The sequence below is a fragment of the Callospermophilus lateralis genome, chromosome X (genome assembly GCF_048772815.1).
Source record: "Callospermophilus lateralis isolate mCalLat2 chromosome X, mCalLat2.hap1, whole genome shotgun sequence".
Classification (NCBI taxonomy): Eukaryota; Metazoa; Chordata; class Mammalia; order Rodentia; family Sciuridae; genus Callospermophilus; species Callospermophilus lateralis.
The window spans coordinates 14,158,134-14,178,869 of record NC_135325.1 but is presented as its reverse complement, the minus strand read 5'-3'; the positions used below and the strand labels follow the sequence as shown (position 1 = coordinate 14,178,869).

The 20,736-nt window shown below is 32.3% G+C and overlaps 1 pseudogene; it reads right to left on the bottom strand.

Annotated features, from left to right (window-relative positions):
- The window catches only part of LOC143639350 (large ribosomal subunit protein eL6 pseudogene), a 47,208-nt pseudogene extending 29,100 nt beyond the window's left edge, over window positions 1-18,108 (bottom strand).
- Window positions 18,109-20,736: the final 2,628 nt, after the last annotated feature.

Genomic DNA, 20,736 nt, shown 5'->3' with positions numbered 1-20,736 from the left:
GGTGTTTCCATGGGACATTCTATTCCAAACAGGACAAAGGGGTAATATCACAAAGGAACAGGTTAATGTAGCTCAATTCATGGGTCAACACATTTACATCTGAAAACATGTCCTCAAACTTCTGGGACAGGGCAATGTACAGGTCACTACAAGATGTAGTGCCTGGTCAAAGCCTCTCTGCTCCAGGATGGAAGCTGCAAGTAATTCAGAGTGGCTCCCCACAGAAAAGTTTATTTGGGGGCTCCTTGTTTCAGAGGTCTCAGTTCATAGATGACTGACTTCATTCCTTGGGGGAAGTGAGGCAGAACATCATGGCAGACAAGTGTAGTAGAAGGAAGTAGCTTAAGACATTGCACTGGGAATGAGAGAGAAAGCTCTGCCCAACAAAGGCAAAATATAAACTCCAAAGGCATGCCTCCAGGGGCCCACCTCACCTAGCCATATCCTACCTGCTTTCAGTTATCATCCAGTTTATCCCTATCCAGAGATTAATTCACTAAGTAGGTTAAAGGTCTCATAACCCAAGTATTTCACCTCTAAATTTCCTTGCATTGTCTTACACATGAGCTTTTGGGGGACAACTCATATCTAAATCAGAGCAGTTGTTCTCGTTTTACTTAGTTATTATAAGATTACAAAAATAAATAGTGAATATGAATCTCTTGTCTGATATATGAACTTTAAATACCTTCTCCTTATCTGTTACTTGCTTTTTAACATTCTGAATGGTGGTTTTCGTTTATTCTGCTTTGTTGTATTATAAACAGAAGTTCTTAATTTTAATGAAGTAGTTATCAAACATTTATTTTATGGGTTAGAGTGATTTATGTCATGTTTATAAAATAATTAAATGCTCGAAGCACACAAAGATTTTCGTCAAAAAATTATTTACCTTTCTTTAAAAGGTTAAATTTCTTTAAAATCCATTTGTAATTACTTTGTGTGTGCTTTTTTGTTTTTGTTTCTTTCTTTTTTTGGCTTATGGAGATTAATAGAATTGTTTTTTACTTGTCCATATGCTATCAAATGCATCTAACTTGGTTTATCAGCAAAGGGAACATTTCCATGATAAAATCACCATTACAATAAGTCAGGTGATTTATATATATTTTGGACTTTTTCTGGGTTTATTTATAGTCTATTTGTCTGCTCTTGCACAAAAAAAGTCTTAATTACTATAGATTTAAAATTGATCTTGTTATTGGATTATTCACTCTTCCCATTTTTTCTTCTTATTCAATATTTCTGTGGCTATCCTTGGTCCTTTGAATTTCTCTGTAGATTTCAGAGACAACTTATCAATTTTAACAACATCTTCCTAGGATTTTCGTTGAGATTTCCTTGAACTTATAGATCAGTTGAAGAGAAATGACATTTTTGCAATATTGAAAATAGCAACCCAATAACTTAATATTCCTCCCTCATCATTTATTTCCTTTTAAAAATTCGTGTAAACCTTATATTAATTGGATATTTTATTTTTATGCTATTATGAATATTTTAATTTTATTGTATGCATTTATTATTGAACTCTAGATATACATTTGGCTTTATGCCTAATCCCTTGTTTTCAAAGCAAGCTTTGCAGGTTTTTTATTCTATTTTTTCTTTCCCCATCTCTATTATAAATTGCTCATTGTAATTATTATCTCTGCATCATTTCAGTGTTCTTTCACTACCTTTTTTTCTCCCATAATCTCTGTTAAAACAATTATCTTTAATATATTATCTAGAGTAGTAGAAACTCACATTGAAATACTTTAATAAAGTTTATTTTTATCTTAACAAAAACAGCTAGGACAAAAATTAAAACAATGAATTTATTTATAGCAATCCAGACCTAAATTCAAGGCAATATCAATATGAAGAGACCAAACACAATTTCTTCTTAGGGGGAAATATAGATAATAATAATTTTAGGAATTCCATAGTGGTATGTGTACATGTTTATACAGCTTAAGTTAAAAATAACTACCAAAAGAACAAAAGGAGAAAATATAACCTGACAAAAGAAGAAAGTTCAGCCTGCATTGGAAGGTAGAATGAGAAGGAAAAGAAATAAATAAATAGCAAGCATGGGAGGACATGGTGGATTAAATGGTCCCTAACACGGCATGCATTAAAATTAATATAAATAATTTAAATTTTCCATTAGAAAAATCCAAAAATACATTTTCTTAAATGATACCCATTAAAACTAAAACAAAAATAGATAGATTGCTGGCAAGAAGACAATTTTTAAGGATATCTTGTGCAAACGTGAACAAAAAGGAGCTGGAGTAGCAACATACAGCAAAATGGTATTTATGAAAACATTTATCATCAGGGACAGTGTATAACATAAAAGGAACAATAAAACCATAAAAATAAAACTTTCATAAACATAAAAGCAATACTCAATGTGGCCTAAAATATTATTTAGCAACTTTTGATGAAATTGCCTGGATATATAGTTCATTCAACAATTGTGTTTTGATATTTAACAGCCACATCAGAAATTGATAGATCAAGTAAACAGAAATTGATAAAAATGAAAAAAAAAGAAAAGAAAAATTAAACTGAGAGAAGATTCTTTGCAATTCTTATTAAAATAGGCCTATAGCAAGAATGATAACACAAGAAAGCAAGTACAATTAAATGCACAATGGAAAAAAGAGGAAATACAGAAGACAATTAAAAAGCCTAAAATTGAGACTAAGTTACTACAAGGGAAAGATAAAGAAATCACAAAATTCTCAGCCAACTGTATTCCTTCTCCTTACATCTGTTGGCTCTAACTCTCTAGGCCATCTTTATACAAAACTATGTCCGAAATAAAGAACAAGTAATCGACATTTTCCTTGATACATTTGAACTCATTTTAAAATTTTGATCTTGGTAACTGTGTATTATCTGGCTAAATGAATAAATATAGCCTCACAGGATGTTATAACATTATACATATATATTTCCATCTATCTTTCAAAAAGAGATTTCAAAGAAAGATTTAAAATGTACTTTCCTAGTGTTTATTGCCTAAAATAATATTTTAATTTTCTACTTTTAAGGTACCTGATTCAAGAAGAAATTTAGGTCTGAAATTCAGTCTTTCAAGTGCCATTTTTTTTGTTCTTAAAACTAATGAATTGACATCATTTCAGATCTCCAGAATAAAAGTTCTGTTACAGATTGATGGTAGAAAAAGAGAAAACATGATCTACATATTAAAATGAAATTGGTCATAGTTATTGTAATAATTACATTTGCATTTTTTTTCTTTCAGGGGTTTTTTCCTTCTTACTCATCTTTTCATGGGAAACAGAGTCAGTGAGAGTGAAGCTATCTCTCAACTCTAGGCTTTTCTTGTCCATACCTGAAATATCAATACTTATATACTAGAGAGTTAATAACTATAAGGCTAGCATTATCCAACCTAGTATAATGAGAAGATTTAGCAATTAGTTATTTCTGAGCTTCAGTGTGAACCATGGAGGTTTCAAATCCCTTTGTGGTGGTCCTATGTCAGTGTTTTCTAAACCATTATTTCAGTACAATAGCATTAGCAACATTTGGGAATGTGTTAAAATATGAAATCTTAGGCTTCTGTATTCTAACCAACCATTCCATTGATTCTATACATGCAAAAGTTGATCCATATACAATAACTATGTCAACAACAATAAAGGAGTCCAGAAGCTATTCTTCGGGGTATAGTCAACTTGAGCTCATTCATCTATAAATGTCCATAATGCTAGATGTAGTGGCACATGCCTGTAATCCCAGTGACTCAGGAGGCTGAGGCAGGAGGATCATTAGTCCAAAGCCAGCCTTAGGAATTTAGTGAGGTACTTAGCAACTTAGCAAGACTCTGTCTCTAAATAAAATATATAATAAAAGGGCTGAGGATATGGTTTGGCGGTTATGTGTCCCTGGGTTCATTCCCAATAAAACAAGGCCTGATCACGCGTGAATAAGGATAGAGCAGACACATATCACTAATATAATTTTCCCACCATATGAACCCTTTTAACAACCTGTAGGTCTTGAGTACAGATATATACTTTCTCCCTCAGTAACACAGATTCTGTGTTTCTTCCTTCAGTACTGGACACCCCTTCTAAAAATCTTCAGATAATACTCAAGTATGTTGGCATCAGGTTCATCTCTTTAACTATAGAATTGTAGATGATTTTTTAACTGGCAGGAGACAATAGCCCCACTATGCACTCAGCATTTATTCAGACAAGGAAAATTAAATGGGAATGAAAAAATGAAATAGAGCACAATTGGATTAAAGTATCTTGGATTGAATTTCCCAGGCCCCTGGCTTTTCTAATTAGTTGCACATATGCCAGTGACACTTTACATACTATATTCCTTTAAGTAAAACAACTGTATGATTTGTTTACTGCTGCTATTTTTACCAGAGGTTTACATCACTGTACCAAAAGATTTAACTTTAATAATACATTCACATCTATTTAATGAATATGTATAACTCTTTTATGTTTCTTGAATCAACCTTAGTACTAACAAGGGCACATTCTCAGAAGGGGAATGCAGCAAGTTTGGTGCCTTTGTATAATAATTTTGCTGATAGATTAGATTTTCAGGGTCCAAGAGTATTTCTGTTGTACTATCATCCATTTTAGAAATAAGAATATATTATTTGCAAATATTCACAAATCATATATCTGGTAAGTGTGTAATATCCAAAATATGTTATCAACTTACTCAACTTGATGGTAAAATGCCATAAAATATCACCTCATTTCTGTTATTATGACCACTATAAAAAATAACAGGAGATAATAAATGTTGGCAAGGGTGTGGAATGTAAATTGGTGCAGTCTTGGTCAGAATATAAATTGATGCAGCCATTATAGAATAAAGAATGAAGTTCCTAAAAAATTAAAAATAGAGCTACCATGTGACTCAGCAATCCATCTGTTTTTATACACAAATGAGTGAAACTCAGAATATTAAAAGGCAAGTGACAGATAAGGGGAAGATATTTGAAGTTCATATATCAGACAAGAGATTCATATTCACTATTTATTTTTATAATCTAATAATAACTAAGAAAAAGTGAAAACAACTGTTATGATTTAGATATGAGTTGTCCCTCAAAAGTTTATGTTTAAGACAATGCAAGGAAGTTTAGAGGTGAAATATTTGAGTTATGAGAGCCTTAACCAGGCAAATGTGAAATCATTTCTCCTTCACACATCAGTCTTTGCATAATATTATTATACTTTAAAAATGTTTCTTTGTAATTTTTTTTTCAGTAGAAGCCAACATTTTCTTGGTGCAAATAGACATTAGAAAGTAATGCTATGCCAGTTCATAGTTTCAGATGACTTATTTCTATTTTGTATAATATTAATGCCTAGAAGGTGTTTCACACATTGGCTATGTGAAGGATAAATTTTATTCTATATATAAAGAAACCAATGACTGATGCATGCCTGTAGTGATAAGTAGATTCTCAGTGGATATTCCTCAAATAAGAACTTTTTATAAAATAATTTATCCAATTTGAGTATCAAACCAAGAGAGAAATCTAAGACTTCTGATATTAAGAGAAATTTTGGCCTTTGACCTAAAAAAGCTGTACTATTAAAAGTTACAGTGCTCTCTGTGATGCTGGGGCAATTTTATAATATTCCTTTTGTAGGGGAAGTAATTCTCCACAGCCGGAAATGAGTAAGATGGGACTTAATCAGTAGTTCATTTTTATTCATTCCATAGGTATGGAGGCCAATAGAAAGTGTTTTTACTTAATGGTTTCATGAAAGATAGTTAAGGTTTTACTTGCTAATTAAATTATTCAGCTTAAATGTTTGTTTAATGATGTTTATTTTCTTTCTTTGTATTAAGTGATTTTGAAAAATTTGATAAGTATATTAATTTTTAGTAACAGAAATATTCAAACTATTTTTAAGTTATTCTATAAAATTAGTATTTAGAGAAAAATAGCACAAAATTTATTATATTTGGGCTGGGGGTATGGCTCAAGTGGTAGCGCGCTTGCCTGGCATGCGTGCGGCCTGGGTTCGATCCTCAGCACCACATACAAACAAAGATGTTGTGTCCACTGATAACTAAAAAATAAATTTTAAAATTCTCTCTCTCTCTCTCTCCCTCTCTCTCTCTTAAAAAAATTTTAAAAATTAAAATTTATTATATTTGTATGATTGAGTGTACAATATATTGAAATATGCTCATATATTCTTTGGAATTATGTTTTGAACTCAATATTGTTTTTCATTCAGCCTTCATAAACACATATGAATAAACAAATATGTACAGATATAATATTTTCATAACATTTTCTTTTCTATGATTAGCATATATAGACTTAAATACATACATATTTATGTATAAACATATAACTTTCACAAATTATATGAATTATATATTACTTTTATATCCACATATGCATATATATGGACATATTTATAGATATGTTCAGACATATATACATCTCAAAAACTATATGATATAGTAAGATAGCATTGTCAGGAGCAGAGAGGACAAAATCTTTAGTTTGATTCCTGATTATGCCACCTAATGGCTTTCTGACTTTCACAAATTTAGCTTCCATGTTGCTAAGTTCATACTAACTTATTATCATTACAAAATGTTAGAAAGTCCTACTTGAGTACTTACCATTATTAAATTGGTTAGGTATAAGAGTATTTTCATTTTGTTCTTGATTCAATATGTGCATTCTGCCAAAGTTTAATTACTCTTTTAAAAATTGTACATTTTATTCACTTTTATTTTTTTCATTGATGCATAGAGAATTTGCCTTCTGTTTTACTCACAGACATTTAATTGGCTGTATCCTATTGTCTCTAGAATGAAATCTTTTTTGTGTATTTAATCTGCAGAATCAAATTTTTTGTCTTCTTAGGGAGGATTTTTTCCTGCTATATATATTTCCCTCTCCTACAGTGCTTCTGTTATTTTTTTTTTTTTTTTGTCCTTTAAGGACACTAAGAATTTGTAGAATGAGTTTTCATGTTTTAGATGTTCTCCTTGTTTTCATTTTGTACTTTCTTCTGACTTCTACGTTTATGAATTTATTCCCAGCTATGCAGATGCAGTTATTAATATCTCCTTGTAAACTTAGTTTATGCAATTGTGTTTTTATTTCTCTGGATTATTTTATTTTCTCTCACCATTCCGTTTTTCAACAATAGGTTTGTTTAATTCTGTTCCATTTTACTACCAATTCACAATTGAATGGTTTTAATCCTAAAGGTAGATAAACTATATGTACATTTTAAATTACAATTCAGTAGATGAAATATATAGGATAATTTTAAATTAATTATGGACAATGTCTAACTATAGTGACATATAGTATAAAATGTAAATTATTGCTTATAAGCAATGGTGAACTTTAGGAATTATTTTAATATTTGTGATATATGAAAATTGCTTTCTATTTTTTTAAATCAATAAGCATGATCTAACTTATTAGGACACCAGGAATACAATAAGAACATTAAAACTGATATCAGCTTTATCAAAAAAATAAATTTTAACACATTCCATTAAACATATATATAATTCCTGTTTTCATTTGGAAACTATTATATGATTTGGATTCTTTATAGAACACAAAGCAGGTGCCAATCATGAAAGCAGAGGCTTTTAAGAATCTAACATACATGGATCAATGCTGATAAGAGCTGGCTATGCCTAGTAGTTTCTTGACAGAAGATATAATTGATGTTTATGCTTTAAACCTAACCCATCCAACCCAGAAGATTTAAGACACTGATAAAGCCATCTGACACCTTTATGTATTTATTGGTAAAGAACAGATTTTGCCCTTTTATTTATATATTTATTTATTTTTATTTTATACATGGACATAATATCTTTATTTTTGTTTACTTATTTTTATGTGGTGCTGAGGATTGAACCCAGTATCTCACATGTGTGAGGCAAGCGCTCTACCACTGAGCCACAACTCCAGCCTGCCCTTTTATTTTTAAATATAATATTTTTAATATTTGTTTTAGGGGGAATAGAAAAGAACAGAAGGTATTGTTTCACTCTGCTGGTTACTTCATTTTTAGGAAGTAACATAAACTAGAAGTAGAATTGTTTCAAATGAAGTCTAGTCTACTGAGACCACAACTGGCTGATACTTGGATTGGGAAGAGGATAATTAGGAGTAAATCCAAAATGCGTAGTATATGCTGTATACATATATATCATATACAAATATATATATATATATATATATATATATATATATATATGTATACATATATATGTATACATATATATAATGTATATAGTTGAATATATTTCATGTTGTAAAACAGAGGGAGGGAGAGAGAGAGAGCACACATGAGAGAGAATATGGAAATACATACACTAAAATTGGTGCTTGGTTCTTTTCATAGGAAGATTAGTGAAAACATGAATCAAAATTAAGAAGTCACTTTTGTAAAACACTTCATGAAAGAGATCAAGATTATTTTTGTTGAATATTTGAAAACATTCAAGATAAAAAGTATCTTTTTACCTCACCCTTGAACATTATTTGATAGATTATAGTTTTATTTTTGGATACAGGCTTCAGTGGTATATGACAAAAATGCTAAACATTGAAATGAAGGTTACTTTTTATAATGGAGATAAAGAAAAGCAATACTAAAACATTAAATAATCAAAAAAAAGGAATAAAACACAAATACAAGCAACAACAACAATGTACCAATGTTTGCCTTTAGCAGATACAAGCCCGGTATGGTGGCACACGCCTGTAATCCCAGCAGCTTGGGAGGCTGAAATGGGAGGATCATGAGTTCAAAGCCACCCTCAGAAAGCGAGTTTCTAAGCAACTCAGTGAAACCCTGTCTCTAAATAAAATACAGAATTGGGCTAGGGATGTGGCTCAGTGGTCCTGTGCCCCAGAGTTTGATCCCCAGTAACGAATATATATATGTATATAAATTTATTTATATTAATCATTTAGCACATTGAACTTTTAATTATATATAAATAATATATATTTAATTATATATGTGTGTGTATATATATATATTACATCCAAGAACAAAAAACAATTTCTTGACTTTTCACATTAAAATAATTTAAATTAGTATATGTTATCTTTGAAGAAACTAAGGAAAATAACAACAGAAACAAGGACAGATAACTTTTTTGTGGAAAAATTTCCTTCCTGGAGATGATAAGACCTTAACTTGTTTCCAGGTTTGTAATTCTGTAATTTATATATCTAAATCTATATTTATAGAATAGTCATAAAAGAGGTGAAATAATTTGCTCCCATTTCAAATGTAAATAATCAGGAAACAAATCATTAATCTTTTCTGAATGCTGTAGCAAAGGGGAAGGAAAGAGTAGAATCCCATTTCATTTGACTTTTAATTACTTTTCCTTTCAAGCAGAATTCTAGTCTGAATAAGAAAAATCCATGGGAAAATATTCATAATTGTCATCAGTACTTTCTATACTCCCAGAGAAAAGGGTATAAGAGATACCAAAGGACTGTCTAATTATCAGCTGGAGTGGCAGTTCAAATGTTCTCACTATAGATGTTCAAGGAACTATAATTCATTGCTTCAACATAAGGGAATGAAGAAAAAGTAAGCAATCGAGGGTAATCATGATGTTTGAAGCAAATAAATTCCTGCCAATCCCATTTTTCATGAAAATTAATTCTTCCCATTATTTTTTTCTTAGTGCAATCAACTAAAAAGCAAATGTATGATAGTCTCATGAAAGTCTATCACAAAATATTGTATTTTATACAATATACAATATCTGTCCCCATAGACTTACTATAATGATTAAATTAGCAAAATGCCTAGAACATTATCTGGTACATTATAAGCACTGTGCATCAGTTTGTTTATTGAATGTATATTTTTAAAGAACAGTGGTAAACATATATTTGTAACAAAATTTAATAATTACTACTTTATTAAGGTCAAAGTAACTTTTTGGATTTATATAAATGAGTACATTTAAAACTATACAAATGATACAAGCCATGAAAAAGAAAAATAGTTGAATTTTACCACAATTTTATTAATTTATTTATATTAATCATTTATCACTTTGAATTTTTTAATTAATGGAAGGGACATAAACTTTTATTTATTTATTTATTTATTTATTTGTGCAGGTACTGGGATGGTACTGGGAATTGAACTCAAGGGTGCTTAACCACTGAGCCATATCCCCAGCCCTTTTTTATACTTTATTTAGAGACAAGATCTCACTGAGTTGCACGTGCCTCGCTAAATTGCTGGGGCTGGCTTAAATTGCTGGAGCTGGTTTTGAACTCGCCATTCTCCCAGACTCCCTAGTTGCTGGAATTACAGGCATGCACTACCATGTCCGGCACCACTTTTATTATTTTGCATAAACAAATTAATTTTAAAACTCAATAAATGATGGTATATTTGACATGTAGATATGACAAATATAAAAATGGTACACAGAGAACTCACATTTTGAAACATAATGATATGAAATAAATGAATGCATTTTTTCTTCTTTAAACAATTATTTCAACTTTGTGTATCAACTATGAAATCAACTGAGTATCAGACATGATCATAAAACCATAAGGCATTTAGTAATAATTAATAAATGCTATGTGAGGCCTTTATGGAAAATTACAAGATACTTAATGTTATTAAAGGACAGAAAATTTATGAGTGAATGTAGAGCTATACAGTTTTCATGCATGAAAATCTTAATGTCATGAAAATGATAATTCTCTCCAGTACAATCTATTAATTCAGTGGAATTCCAATTAGCAAAAAAAAAAAAAATCTCCTTTTACAGGAAACAGATAAATGCTTCTAAAAATAATGTGAAAAACAAGTAGGGAGAACCTTTTCTATCACTCATCAAGATAGCTTGAACATGTATAATAATTTTAAAATGTTTGAACCTGAACCATCCCCATCACCTTATGGGATCCTCCATGGAAACTATATGGCCCCAGTTAGAATGAAGCTCTATATAGCTCAACTAAAAATATAAAACCAACAAAAGAGAAAGAGAGAGGGTGAGAGAGACAGAGACAGATACAGAAAGGCAAGCAGGCCTGGGCTGTATTAGGGCCAAAACCAAGAAAACATGAGTCTCATCCTATGGAATCCATGGGTTTCCATAGGTGTTTGGGTTGAAAATGCATCTAGAGAACTGACAAGAGAAAATGAGCATTTATTTAAACAGAAGAATAAATATTACAAAATAGGCATGATAAAGAAGAAACATGAAGAAGGACTTGTCATTACAAAACAAAAAGTGGAAAAAATAAATTAATGAATAATGGAGACAGAATCTATAAGACACCTGGATGTAAATATAAGTGTGTGTTCTAACATCACAAATTAACATTGATTCTATTAGGAATGATTTTACATTTAATTGTAAAAACTAAACAAGAAAAATCTTCAAAATTCTTGAAAACCTCTTATAAAAATTAATGGCATAGAAGACTGTAATTATGACTGAAAGCCAAAAATTTATAAAAGAAAGGATAGTTCTTTTTTATATAATCAAGTAAAGAAAATATATCACAAATCAAGTCAATTTAGAAATAGAATTAAAAAGAAAATAAAGCAATTTACAACTGCTCAATTTTTATAAAATAATAAATGCTCTGTCAAATTGACAAGAAAAGCATATGCAATTCAATAAAAAAATATGAACAGATACTTAACTGAGATATCATTTTGAAAAACCAACAGACATGTGAAAAGATGCTCAAATTCTTCAATAATCAAGAAAATGCCAACTACATTAGCAATGAAATATCATTCTACCTATTAGAATAGTTAGTTCTAGTTTTTTGGGATTGGCTAACTTCACTTAGCATTATCTTCTCCAACGCCATCTACTTACCTACAAATGCCATGATTTTATTTTCTTTTATTGCTGAGTAATATTACATTGTGAGATATATATACATTTTTTAATCCATTCATCTACCGAAGGACATCTAGGTTCGTTCCACAGTTTAGCTATTGAGAATTGTGCTGCTATAAACATTGATCCAAATCAAAATGAACAGGAACAGCTAAGATGCTCTCATACAAAACCCTCCATTTACAATGCCATACAACTGTGAAAGAATCCTCAATTCCGACCATATGGCGTAAGAGTGAATGAGTTGCTTTGCCACCTGTACCTTGGATAAAGCATTAATCTCCAGGATATATAAAGAACTCAAAAAACTTAATACCAAAAAAAAAAAAAAGTAACCCCATCAACAGGCAAAGGAACTGAACAGATACTTCACAGAAGAAATAAGATTGGTCAACAAATATGTGAAAAAATGTTCAATATCACTAGCCATTAGAGAAATGCAAATTAAATCTACACCAAGATTTCATCTCACTTCAGTCAGAATAGCAATTATCAAGAATACTAGTAACAATAAATGTTGGCGAGGATGTGGAGGAAATGGTACACTTATACATTGTTGATGGGACTGCAAATTGGTGTAAACACTCTGGAAAGCATTATGGAGATTTGTCAGACAACCTGGAATGTGATTTCATTTGACCCAGTTATCCCACTCCTCAGCCTATTCCCCAAAGACTTAAAATCAGCATACTATAGTGATGTGGCCACATCAATGTTTATGGCAGCTCAAATCACAATAGCTAAGCTATGGAACCAATCTAGGTGCCCTTCAACAGATGAATGGATAAAGAAAATGTGGTATATATATATACTCAGCCATAAAGAAGAATGAAATTATGGCATTTGGTGGTAAATGGATGCAACTGGAGACTATTATGCTAAGTGAAATAAGCCAATCCCCACAACCAAAGGCAGAATTTTCTCTCTGATATATGGATGTTGACTCACAATAGGTGGGGGTGGATGGGGTGGTTACCAGATTGAACAGAGCCAAGTTCGGAGAAGGTAGGGGGGATGGGAATGGGAAAAAACAGTATAATGTATTGGACATAACCTTCCTGTGTTCATATATGAATACATAACCAGTGTAACTCCACATCATGTACGACTACAAAAATGGGAAGTTATACTCCATGTATATATGATATATCAAAATACATTCTACTTAATGTATAACTAAAAAGAACAAATAAAAAAAGAAAAATCAAAGATTTAAAATTAAAAAAAATAAAAGAGTAGCTTGTTCTAGAAAGAGTCATTGTTGTTGATGGTAACTGAGAAAAGAGGTACTCTCAAAATTGTAGTAAAAATGTTCTTAAGTACATAATAACCTTCAAAGTATCAGTTATGTGTTTCAATACTGTATTTTAAATTTTTTATTTATTTTTTTGTTTAAAGAGAGAGAGAGGTAGAGAGAGAGAGAGAATTTTAATATTTATTTTTTAGGCATCGGCAGGCACAACATCTTTGTTTGTATGTGGTGCTGAGGATCGAACCCGGGCCGCACGCATGCCAGGCGAGCGCGCCACCGCTTGAGCCACATCCCCAGCCCTCAATACTGTATTTTAATTTTGGTTGTTTAAAACCACACAAATGCAAAAAAATGAACTATGTTTACTCAGCTATGTAACAGTTACTCAGCTATGTAACAGTCACTTTTGAAACTTGGTTAGGTTGACTTAGGTTTCCATTTTGTAATGTTTTCTTTTACCATTAATTTCTTTAGTATTCCTTATTGAGTTTCTTGAGCTTTCTATTGGATTCATTTTAAAGAACATCTTCTTTTCTGTGATGGTTTCATATATTCTACTTGTTAATTTCTTAGTTGTGCTATCTTAATTTTCATCTTATACTCCTATCTTGTCACCTCTTCCCTGAGCTCTTTTATTTCTGTCTTGTAACTTAAGTCAGAAAACTGAATTTTCTTGAACATTCATAACAAAATTTTGGGTTACTCTTTCTGCTTTGTAGCAACATGTTTGTAGTTGGTGTTTTTGATGATTATTTTCTTTATTCCATAATTTATAGTATTTATATAGCTGCTGTGTTACTTTGCTTTTAATTATAACTTTTTAAAAATTTGTCTTTTCTGAAACTGCCTATTTGAAAGAAGCCCCTATATTTGAGAAGGCTAAGGTAGAGAGGTTCCATAATAATTGAGTTTTACAACAGAAAGGCACTATTATTTCCAGTTCCTACCTAGATGTCTCTACATGTTCCTCATGGATTACATTGCATCTATTATTACTTTAAAGCAAACTTCTGTCTACTGTGGACACTTTTATCTACTGTAGATAACTGTGAGTGCATGCATGTATGTCACCCAGCTCACATACAGACAAAACCCACACCCACTGCTTTCCTCTTCCCCACCCAAACGCACATTTTCATATGTGGTTTCTGGAGTGAGTAATATTGTTTTTGAAGCTCAGAGTATGTTTCATGTGTTTAGGAAATACACTTAATAATGAATAGTTTTGTTGCATCTGGGTTCTTAATACTGAGATCTATCTTTGGCTTCCCTCATTATCCTCTCTTATGATTTCCAGTTTTGGTATTCCACAAAAACATCTCAAGGGAGGAAAGAAGATGGCAGCAAACAGGAAAGCTACATTTCACATTGTGCTGTGCCTCAGGATCAAAGCATCGGGTGTACAGCTTCTCAGAAAGGTGAGTGAAAGGGAAATTTCACTAAAATTCAATATCAGGCATTCAAAGTGGCTTAGGGAGTCATAAATTTGGTTACAATAAACAAAGAAAGAGAAAACGCTAGAGCCTACCCAGCTGGCACACAGGCACCAAAAGTGGCAACAATTATCGCATTGATTTACAACAGGCAGAGGTAGAACACAGGTAAACATGGATTTGGTACAGAAAAATCCAAGATCAAAAAAGCTTTCAGAATTTGGCTTATCCAGAGGCTGTACTATACACTGGAGCTTGCAATGCACACTGTATCTCAACTGGCTGCAGAGAGCTCAGGCAGGAGCCATTTGAGGGCAATCACACTGCCTCAGCAGCTACTGGAGATCAGTGCAAACACTGGCTTGCCCTGCAGGTGACTACCAAGTGGCCTTGGGTGTGCCTTGTGGAAAATGAGTGATAAAAAACACCTCAAAGTTTGCTTCCTAGTTTTGTAGAAAACAATTTCTGTTTTCTATTTTTCCTTTATCCTGCTGGTTGGTTTCCTGGAGAATGGGAATGCTGTCTTAATCCATGACATTAATGCCAGAAATAAATGTTATTTTATGTTTATATAACTCACTCTTATTATTTATGTATTTTTTCCTATTTTAATTACTTAATAATAAAGTATCTTGAAAGGAGCCTGTGATAAAGAAATAATTACAACCCAATGAAAATATGAGGTTTGTTTCTTCTCATTCTGGTAAAGAGTAAACAAAGGGAAATAATATCTGATGATTTTCTACTATTATTAGTCAGGATATGGTAAGCTATCCTGCCATATAAATATAATCCCAAGAACTCAGTACATCAACATTAAAATATGTATTTATTGCAAAATTTTATGGCCAACACAGCTGCAAACAGTGTCTCAAGAAATCCAGCTGATGGAGGGTCTTCTATCTTGCAACAACAGAAAAGGAGACACATGTCATTCATTGTTACCATGGGAGAGGAAAATGAACTGGAGATTTGCATAGAGGTATATGATCTGACTTGGAAGTGGCATATATCATTTCTGTACTTGTGCCTTCATTCCTTTGTCTGTAATACAGTGTTTTGGATGGCTGATAAATGTAGCTCTCCTGTGTAGTCAGGGACAAGATAATTAATATGGAATTGATAAATGCAGAGCATGATCTCTGCCATAGTCATCATGATAGTGATTGTGATCCACCAAAGAAGAACCTGAGACTCAGAAAAGTTTAATTCACCTGAAGCCAAATAGCAAAATAGACAGCAAATTGTAATACAGAGTTCATTTCTTAATAAAAACAAACACATACACAAATACACAGATGTGTATATTGCATATCTACTTCTCTCTCTCTCTCTTGCTCCCCCCCTCTATACACACACACACACACACACACACACACAGAGTTTAGAAACACTGCATTAAACCCTCCTTTGAGATTATTAGTTATTAATTCAAAAGCAATTATTCTTAAAGAAAATGATTATAACCATAAAATACAATTTCAACATATATATTAGAATTATAGCAAATGTAAAAATGAGTATAATTACCCTAGATATAACAATAATATAAAGATTCATACATTTTATTTACTCTCACCTGTTCTTTTAATTTTGTTAGTCAAAACATACTAGCATTATGATAATCTTCATCATAGTTACATTCTTTCCAATGGACAAAACAGTTTATATGCTTATTTCTTGCATTTTTAAAATTTTTAATGTCAATTTAGCATTTAGTATTTCAGCTGTCACAGATGTCCATTTAATTGCCTGAGCAATTTAAAGAATAATTAGTAATTTAACACTATTTCCTATGACAGTAATAAAAACTTGCAAAGCTATAAAACAAAATAAGGTATGTAAAGAAATTTGAATTTTAACAAAATACCTTTAAAAAGAGTAAAATAAAGAAGCATCCATCAAGAGAAAAGCCTTGGCATTTCAGAAGTAGATATCACAAATAAAGAAGTAGAATTGATATAAAAGGTTATTATTTTTGCCCCAAATTGAACAGATTAACATCATTTTTTATACCTGATACTGACCTCATGTGCCCAAACTATAATTTATAAATAATTTTCCTCATTTTTTGAATGGCATTTTGACATTGCCTACATATCCATATTTTATTGAATACAATAAGACAAAAAGGGAACTTGAAGTTCTTCCATGTTTTAGTACTTTTATGGTCCCTATGTACTTCTCACATTCTATGGATCTTTATTTTTCTGAAATTTTAAAGGTATTTATTTGTTTTGCATATAATTCTTTCTATTATCAGGCTTGGAAAGAATATGAGGTGCTGATTATATTGATATTCTGTTAAAAAATTAACATAAATCATATAAGGAATACCAGTTTCTGGGCTGGGGTTGTTGCTCAGCAGTAGGGGTTCACCTAGCAGTGCAAAGTGCTGGGTTTGAGCCTCAGCAACATGTAAAAATAAATAAAGTTATTATGTCTAACTAAAACTTATACACACACACACACACACACACACACACACACATATATATATAATACCTGTTTCTGATAAAATATTATTCAACACAAAAACATGTATAATTGAATATGTAATTATATTAATTGATTTGCTTTTTCAAATATTTATTGAATATTGATAATATGCCTGATGCTGTTCTGAATTGTGAGAATTAAAATATCTTTAATAGGGAATTTATGTTGTTTTATATCCTTTGATTGTTCCAATTAAGTATCAACAAATTAAGGTCTAGTGGGACAATTGCATGTATTGTGAAAAATATGTAATGTAATTCTGATTTTTGGTATTTCAACTACTTTAACAATCTCCTAACAAAGTCTACAAAAGTAGATGAGCATAATTAATCTTTTACTTTATTAATTTAACCATTTACTTTTAAAAAAAATTTTAGGCTAAATAATCAGATAAAAGGTTTAACTCATTCATGGGTAAGTAATCATTTTAATCTATATAAATAATCCAAAACATGCAGTCCACATTTTATCTAAAATAAAATGAATTATATATCCATATCATATTCAATGCAATGTTTTTTGTTTTGTAAAGAATAGTGTTTTAGGACATCCAAGATGACAGGCCAGAGGGAGGCAGCATTCTGTGTTGCTCTGTGACCTGGGTCTCAAGTAGTGAGAATACTACATCCCTGTGAGCAATATTTCTACTCCCACGCAGGAATCATGGCCAGTGTGCCCATGCAGGACTCCAGGACACAGCGTCAGAGTAGGTCTCCCAAATACTTGCCCAGGCAGGACTACAGGGTACCCGAGTGGAACCATCAACACCCACCATGCAGAACTTTCAGCCACCCACCCGAGCAGAAATCACTGGCACCATTCCCACACAGGATACCCAGCAGCTTCTGGTCGCCATTCCATTGTGGACCTCCATTCCCTGCATGGGGCTCCCCTGGTCGCAGCCATCTTTGGTCTCTGCAGCAGCATGAGATAGTCCCCTATGCACAGTAGCCTGCCTGCATCAGGGAACTTCACACAGGCTCCAAAGTCAGCTGATAGCCACATACTACAAGCTCAACACCATCACTTGGCTCTCCCCACCAGACCGGACACCTCATGGCTGAAAGCACTTGCCTCCATCTTGGGTCACCTCCCTCACCATCTTCAGTGCAACTCCCAGTATGGAACTCCTGCTGGCCAAGTGCCCAGTTTCTAACTCCCCTCTCTCCCCAGCAGCTGCTACCCCAGCACAGTGACACCCTGGTTACTTTCACTATCCTGAGGGTGGAGATACAAGCTAACAGATGACCCCACCTACTGGATGAGAAGGAAAGCAGGAGAGATACTGATTTTTTGTTTGTTTGTTTGTTTGACTTAGTTACACATGATAGTGCAGTGATCTTGACATATCATCCATTTGAATCAGATGGGATATAATTTCTCATTTTTTCTGAGTATACAGGTTGCAGAATCTCATTGGTCATGCAGTCACATATATACACACAGTAATAATACTGTCTGTTTCATTCTACTATCCTTCCTATCTCCCCAACCCCTCCCCTCCCCTCCCTCCACTTCTCTCTACTTAATCTAGGGTAATGCTATATTTTTTTCTCACAACTTCATACATGTATTTTGTATAACAATTTTCCAACCAAAACAATCCCTGTGTTTTCCTTCAAGATTTTTTTGTTTCTTTGTTTTCCTCTCCCACTCCACTCTCTCTTCCTCACATTCCCAACATAGTGAAACCAAGTACTTTGCGTGAATTAGGATTTTGAGGACTGGGATATCTGAATATCACAGTTATGCTGTATATTCTTTTTATTTTTTAACTTTTTCCTACCAAATTCTACTATTTTAACATTTTTTAATTTTTCTTAATATGTATGTGTATTTGTTTTATGTACTCTAATGTCTTCCCACATACTTGTCTACCCCAAATTACTTCCTCTCCCTTCTCCTGCTTTTAACCTTCCTCTTTAGATTTCTCTTTCACACTTCCTAAGATATAAAAACTCTACATCTTCACCTCCTACCTCCTCAGCATATCATCCTACTCCTCACCCCCAGTTCTTTGTCCACCATCAGAAACTGTAAAACCTTTTACAAACCTACTGAGTATATTGTAGATAATAATTCAATTCACCATTTCTGTACATTATGACCAAACTTTAAAAGTCTTATTAGCAAACATTTGTTTTTAGGGTGTTTATTATTTATATTGAGATCTGAAAACATTGCCCTTCACATCAAAGGAGAGGTATTGGATCCCTGCAGGGGCACTATGATCCTGTAGGGTAAAACCGGTAACACCTAGGATCCATAGTGCTAGAAGGTAAGACACACAAGCAATATGAAAATACCCAAACAAACCAGATACCACAATATTAGAATCCATGGCCAGCACAGCAGAAGAAATTACAGAGAAGGAGTTCAGAATGTACATAATTAAAATGTTCTGCAAATTAAAGGATGATATAAAATAGTATAGATAGTCAGCAAAAGATCATTTTGTTAAAGGGCTACATAACCAAATATAAGAAGCAAAAGATTACTTCAGTAGGGAGATAGAGGTTCTAAAAAATTCTTGAAATGAAAGAAATAATGAACCAACTTAAAAGTTCAATTGAAAGCATCAGCAACAGATTAGACCACTTGAAAGACAGGACCTCAGACAATAAAGAGAAAATATATAATCTTGAAAGAATGTAGACCACACAGTGAAAATGGTAGGAAACATGAGTAGAATATTCAAGAAATGTGGAATAGCATAAAAAGACTAAATTTAAAGAGTTATCAGGATAGAGGAAGGCATAGAGTTCCAAACCAAAGGAACAATCAATCTATTCAATGACATTATATCAGAAAATTTTCCAGACTTGAAGAATGAAGTGGAAAACCAAATTCAAGAAGCTTACAGGATGTCAAATGTACAAAATCACAAGAGATCCATACCAAGGCACATTACAATGAAAATGCCTAACATACAGAATAACAAGACAATATTAAAAGCCACGAGAGAAAGGAATCAGATTACATATAGGGGGAAATTAATTAGATTATGTACAGATTTTTCAACCGAGAACCTGAAAGCTAGAAGATCCAGAAGAACATATATAAACCTCTGAAAGAAAGAGGATGTCAACCAAGAATCTTATATCCATCAAAATTAAGCTTTAGATTTGATGATGAAATAAAAAATATTCCATGATAAAAAAAAGATTTTACAACACGAAAGCCTACACTACAGAATATCCTCAGCAAAATATCCCATGAAGAGGAATTGAAAACAACAATGAAAATCAGCAGAGGGAGGTATTACACTAAAGGAAAATTAATCACAGGAGAAACCAAGTTAATTACCAAAAATAAACAAAAATGTCTGGGACTACAAATCATGTCTTAATAATAACCCTGAACATTAATGGCCTAAACTCAGCAATAAAAAGACATAGACTGGCAGATTGGATTTTTTTAAAAAAGACCCAACATTATCCTGCCTCCAAGAGACTCATCTCATAGGAAAAGATATCCACAGACTGAAGGTGAAAGGTTGGGAAAAGTCTTACCACTCACATAGACTGTGAAAGCAAGCAGGGGTTTCCATCCTCATATCAAAAAAAGTAAACTTCAAGCCATACTTAATCAAAAGGATAAAGAAGGATAGTTCATACTGACTAAGGGAACCAT